This window comes from Arachis hypogaea, chromosome 17 (genome assembly GCF_003086295.3).
Source record: "Arachis hypogaea cultivar Tifrunner chromosome 17, arahy.Tifrunner.gnm2.J5K5, whole genome shotgun sequence".
Lineage (NCBI taxonomy): Eukaryota > Viridiplantae > Streptophyta > Magnoliopsida > Fabales > Fabaceae > Arachis > Arachis hypogaea.
The window spans coordinates 78852646-78859145 of NC_092052.1; the positions used below are offsets into that span (position 1 = coordinate 78852646).

Below are 6500 nucleotides of genomic sequence, written 5' to 3' on the forward strand. Positions count from 1 at the left end.
TAAATTTGCTAAGCTAGATGGATTCTGCTCAGAATTCTCTGTCTGTTGCTGAGTGGATGATGGAAAAGGTTTACTATTGTTAAACCTGTTTCTTCCACCATTATTAAAGCCTTGTTGAGGCTTTTGTTGATCCTTCCATGAGAGATTTGGGTGATTTCTCCATGAGGGATTATAGGTGTTTCCATATAGTTCACCCATGTAATTCACCTCTACTATTGTAGGGTTTTCAGGATCATAAGCTTCTTCTTTAGAAGATGCCTCTTGAGTACTGTTGGATGCAGCTTGCATTCCATTCAGACTCTGAGAAATCATATTGACCTGTTGAGTCAATAGTTTGTTCTGAGCCAATATGGCATTCAGAGTATCAATTTCAAGAACTCCCTTCTTCTGAGGCGTCCCATTACTCATAGGATTCCTCTCAGAAGTGTACATGAACTAGTTATTAGCAACCATGTCAATGAGTTCTTGAGCTTCTGCAGGTGTTTTCTTTAGGTGAATGGATCCACCTGCAGAAGTATCCAATGACATCTTAGCTAATTCAGATAGACCATCATAGAATATATCCAGGATGGTCCATTCTGAAAGTATGTCAGAGGGACACTTTTTGGTCAGTTCCTTGTATCTCTTCCAAGCTTCATAGAGGGATTCACCTTCTTTCTGTCTGAAGGTTTGAACATCCACTCTAAGCTTACTCAGCTTTTGAGGAGGAAAGAAGTTGGCTAAGAAAGCCTTGACCAGCTTATCCCAAGAGTTCAGGCTATCTTTAGGTTGAGAATCCAACCATATTCTAGCTCTGTCTCTCACAGCAAAAGGGAAAAGCATGAGCCTGTAGACTTCAGGATCTACTCCATTAGTCTTAACAGTATCACAGATCTGCAAGAATTCAGTTAAGAACTGAAAAGGATCTTCAGATGGAAGTCCATGAAACTTGCAGTTTTGTTGCATCAGAGAAACTAATTGAGGTTTCAGCTTAAAATTGTTTGCACCAATGGTAGGGATGGAGATGCTTCTTCCATGTAAATTGGAATTAGGTGCAGTAAAGTCACCAAGCATCCTCCTTGCATTATTATTATTTTCGGCTGCCATCTCCTCTTCCTGTTCGAAAATTTCAGTAAGGTTGTCTCTGGATTGTTGTATTTTAGCTTCTCTTAGTTTTCTCTTCAGAGTCCTTTCAGATTCAAGATCTGCTTCAACAAGAATGTTCTTGTCCTTGCTCCTGCTCATATGAAAAAGAAGGGAATAGAAAATAATAATATGGATCCTTTTTACCACAGTATAGAGGTTTCCTTGTGTGAGTAGAAGAAAAGAAGATTAATAATGAAGAAGAGGAGAATTCGAACTCAAAGGAGAAGAAGGGGTTCGAATTTTGGGTGAAGAGAAGTGTTAGTAGATGAATAAATAAATAGAAGGAGATGAGGGGGAGGGAATTTCGAAAATTAAAAATTAAAATTTAAAGTTAAATTTTGAAAATAGTTTTTGAAAAAGGTTAGTAATTTTTGAAAATTAGGAATGAAATAAAATTAAAATTAAAATTGAAAACAATTAATTAATTAAAAAGAATTTTTGAAAAAGAGGGAGGTATTTTCGAAAATTAGAGAGGGGAAGTTAGTTAGGTAGTTTTGAAAGAGATAAGAAACAAACAAAAATTTAATTAGTTAGTTGAAAAAGATTTGAAAATCAATTTTGAAAAGATAAGAAGTTAGAAAAGATATTTGAAAAAGATAGGATAAAAAGATATTTTTGAAAAGATATGATTGAAATTAGTTTTGAAAAAGATTTGATTTTAAAAATAAAAATTAATGACTTGACTCACAAGTAATCACAAGATATGATTCTAGAACTTAAAGTTTGAATCTTTCTTAACAAGCAAGTAACAAACTTGAAATTTTTGAATCAAAACATTAATTTTTGATGATATTTTTGAAAATTATGAAATAAAATTAAGAAAAAGATTTTTAAAAAATATTTTTAAAATTTTCGAAAATAAATAAGAAAAATGAAAAAGATTTGATTGTTGAAAAAGATTTTGAAAAAGATAGGATTTTCAATTTGAAAATTTGATTTGACTCATAAGAAACAACTAGATTTTAAAAATTTTTGAAAAAGTCAATCCAAATTTTCGAAATTTATGAGAGAAAAAGGGAAAGATATTTTTTTGATTTTTGAATTTTTAATGAAGAAAGAGAAAAACAAAAAAATGATTCAATGCATGAGAATTTTTAGATCAAAACAATGAATGCATGCAAGAACACTATGAATGTCAAGATGAACACCAAGAACACTTTGAATGTCAAGATAAACATCAAGAACATATTTTTGAAAAATTTTCAAGAAAAGAAAACATGCAAGATACCAAACTTAGACATTTTTCATGTATAGACACTATGAATGCAAGAATGCATATGAAAAACACCATACAACACAAAACAATATGATATGAAGATCAATCAAGAAGGTTTATCAAGAACAACTTGAAGATCCTGATGAATGCAATGCATGAATGCAATTTTCGAAAAAAAATAATGCATAAATTTTAAAAACATGCAATCGACACCAAACTTAAAAATTGACTCAAGACTCAAACAAGAAACACAAAACATTTTTGGTTTTTATGATTTTATGAATTTTTTATATTTTCTTTTAATTTTTTTCGAAAAACATATGGAAAAAGAAAATAAGAAATCCAAAATCTTTAAGAAGAATTCCAGGAATCTTTCAATATTAGCCCAAAGCTCCAATCAAAGGGTTGGACATGGCTTAATAGCCTGTCAGCTTTAGGATGGAATTACATGCATTGTGGTGATTAGTTGAAGACCAATCCCAAAGCAGTTTGGATATGGCTTGACAGCCAGATAGGATTCAACATGTTAACATGAAACTCTAGAATTCATTCTTGAAAGTTTTGAAGCCATAGAATAATTTAAATTTTTTTTTTTTTGAATATTAAATGGGAAAAACGAAAAAGAAGGAAATATTTTTGAAAAATTTTTGAAAACTTTTTGAAAATAAAATAAGAAGAAAATTACCTAATCTGAGCAACAGGATGAACCGTCAGTTGTCCAAACTCAAACAATCCCCGGCAATGGCGCCAAAAACTTGGTATGCGAAATTGTTACTCTGAGGTTGTAAAATTTGTTGTTCGTTCTCTCCTTGGCAATGGCGCCAATAACTGGTGCACAATACCATGGTCCAAATATAACTTCACAACTTCACACAACTAACCAAGAAGTGCACTGGGTCGTCCAAGTAATAAAACCTTACGTGAGTAAGGGTCGATCCCACGGAGATTGTTGGTATGAAGTAAGCTATGGTCACCTTGTAAATCTCAGTCAGGCGGATATCAAATGGTTATGGAGTTTTCGAATAATAATAATAAATAAATAGAAAATAAAGATAGAAATACTTATGTAATTCATTGGTGAGAATTTTAGATAAGCGTATAGAGATGCTTTCGTTTCTCTGAATCTCTGCTTTCCCGCTGTCTTCATCCAATCAGTCTTACTCCTTTCCATGGCAAGCTTTCTGTAAGGCATCACCGTTGTCAATGGCTACATCCCATCCTCTCTTGTGAAAAAGGTCCAAATGCTCTGTCACGGCATGACTAATCATCTGAGGTTCTCGATCATACTGGAATAGGGGTTCACCCTCCTTTTGCGTCTGTCACTACGCCCAGCACTCGCGAGTTTGAAGCTCGTCACAGCCATCCCTTCCCAGATCCTACTCGGAATACCACAGACAAGGTTTAGACTTTCCGGATCTCAGGAATGGCCATCCATGGGTTCTAACTTATACCACGAAGACACTAATAACTCGGACTCGGTCCCCTGTATTAGATATCCAAGAGATTTTCATTCTAGCTTATTTGCATGTAGAACGGAAGTGTTTGTCAGGCACGCGTTCATAAGTGAGAATGATGATGAGCGTCACATAATCATCACATTCATCATGTTCTTGGGTGCGAATGGATATCTTAGAAGCAGAATAAGTTGAATTGAATAGAAAACAGTAGTACTTTGCATTAAATCATGAGGAACAGTAGAGCTCCACACCTTAATCTATGGAGTGCAAAAACTCTACCGTTGAAAATACATAAGTGATGAAGGTCCAGGCATGGCCGAATGGCCAGCCCCCAAACGTGATCAATATGATCCAAAGATGAACTAAAATCATAAGATGTCTAATACAATAGTAAAAAGTCCTATTTATACTAAACTAGTTACTAGGGTTTACAGAAGTAAGTAATTGATGCATAAATCCACTTCCGGGGTCCACTTGTTGTGTGCTTGGGCTGAGCTTGAAGTTTACACATGGAGAGGTCATTCTTGGAGTTGAACGCCAGTTTGTAACGTGTTTCTGGCGTTCAACTCTGGTTTGTGACGTGTTTCTGGCGTTTAACTCCAGACTGCAGCGTAGAACTGGCGTTCAACGCCCTTTTGCGTCATCTAAACTCGGCCAAAGTATGGACTATTATATATTGCTAGAAAGCCCTGGATGTCTACTTTCCAACGCAATTAGAAGCGCGCCATTTTGAGTTCTGTAGCGCCAGAAAATCCACTTTTAGTGCAGGGAGGTCAGAATCCAACAGCATCAGCAGTCCTTCTTCTACCTCTGAATCTGATTTTTGCTCAAGTCCCTCAATTTCAGCCAGAAAATACCTGAAATCACAGAAAAACACACAAACTCATAGTAAATTCCAGAAATGTGAATTTAACATAAAAACTAATGAAAACATCCCTAAAAGTAACTAGATCCTACTAAAAACATACTAAAAACAATGCCAAAAAGCGTATAAATTATCCGCTCATCAGATACCACTAACGCTAGTCTTTCCCTTGGGAGTTGGCTAGGATTTGTGGAATCAAGTTAATTCATCCACTTGACTTTCCTCCATGGTTAGAGGTTAACTAAGTGGTAGCAATGGACAATTGTTGTCACAATTGAGGAAGATAACTAGGATAGGACTTCTAATTCTCATTCCTTGTCAAGAGCTTTTCTAGTTGTTAGTTTATTTTCATTGCCATTTACATTTTATGTCTCTTATCTCAAAACCCCAAAATACAACTTATAACCAATAACAAGACACTCTATTGCAATTCCTAGGGAGAACGACCCGAGGTTTAATACTTCGGTTTATAATTTTAGAGGTTTGTTTTAGTGACAAACAAAATTTTTGTATTAAAGGATTAGTGTTGGTTTAGAAACTTTATTGCAACGAGATTTCATTTGTGAATTCTAAACCGTCAAAATTCCGTTCATCAAAATGGCGTCTTTGCCGGGAAATGTTGCAATGGTGTTGTGTTATTGGTTATTGTACATATGTGAACATTGTGAATAGTTTGCTTGTTTGATTTAGTAGCTAGATTTTATTTGTGCCTTCTATTTTTGTCTTTGCTATCATGAATTCTCACCCTCTTGGCTATGAGTTTGGTTCTAATTGTGTTGTAGGAAATGTAAGCTTTAATGACCACATGTATCAAGGATGGAGCCAACAAAGATGGGAGGAGCCTCAAGGAATTGATCACTCCTATTGGCAACAACCTCCGGATACTTATAGGTATAATCACCATCCTAATACATGTCAATTCAATGGCTATGGTGAATATTCTTGTGACAATCAACAACCACCATCATATGGCTATGAATCTTGTCCTCAACATGAAGCTCAACCATACTCACAAGCCTTTCCATACTAAACATCTTCCTATGATCCATATCCATCATAACACTGATGAGCGGATAATTTATACGCTTTTTGGCATTATTTTTAGGTAGTTTTTAGTATGTTTTAGTTACTTTTTAGTATATTTTTATTAGTTTTTAAATAAAAATCACATTTCTGGACTTTACTATGAGTTTTTGTATTTTTCTGTGATTTCAGGTATTTTCTGGCTGAAATTGAGGGACCTGAAAAAAATCTGATTCAGAGGTTGAAAAAGGACTACAGATGCTGTTGGATTTTGACCCTGCTGCACTCGAAATGGATTTTCTCGAGATACAGAAGCCCAATTGGCGCGCTCTCTATTGCGTTGGAAAGTAGACATCTTGAGCTTTCCAAAAATATATAATAGTCCATATTTTGCCCGCGTTTTGATAACGCAAACTGGCATTTAAACGCCAACTTTCTACCCTATTCTGGCGTTAAACGCCAGAACTGACATAAAAGTTGGTGTTAAACGCCCAAACTAGCACCAGAGCTGGCGTTTAACTCCTAGAAATGTTTCTACATGTGAAAGCTTCAATGCTCAGCCCAAGCACACACCAAGTGGGCTCAAAAGTGGATTTCTGCATCATTTACTCATTTTTGTAAATCCTAGGGTACTAGTTCATTATAAATAGGACCTTTTACTATTGTATTTTCATCCATTTTGAGACCTTTTCATCTTTTGATCATCTTTGGAACGTTTTTCCTTAGACTTGGGGGCTAGCGATTCGGCCATGCCTGGACCTTCATTACTTATGTATTTTCAACGGTGGAGTTTCTACACCCAATAGAATAAGGT

At 35.2% G+C, this 6500-nt stretch overlaps 1 non-coding gene across 1 annotated transcript; it reads left to right on the plus strand.

Annotated features, from left to right (window-relative positions):
* The first annotated feature begins 586 nt into the window (after positions 1-586).
* On the plus strand, positions 587-690 carry LOC112767740 (small nucleolar RNA R71). The gene has a single exon (XR_003185181.1). It is a non-coding gene; the product is annotated as a small nucleolar RNA R71 (small nucleolar RNA).
* Positions 691-6500: the final 5810 nt, after the last annotated feature.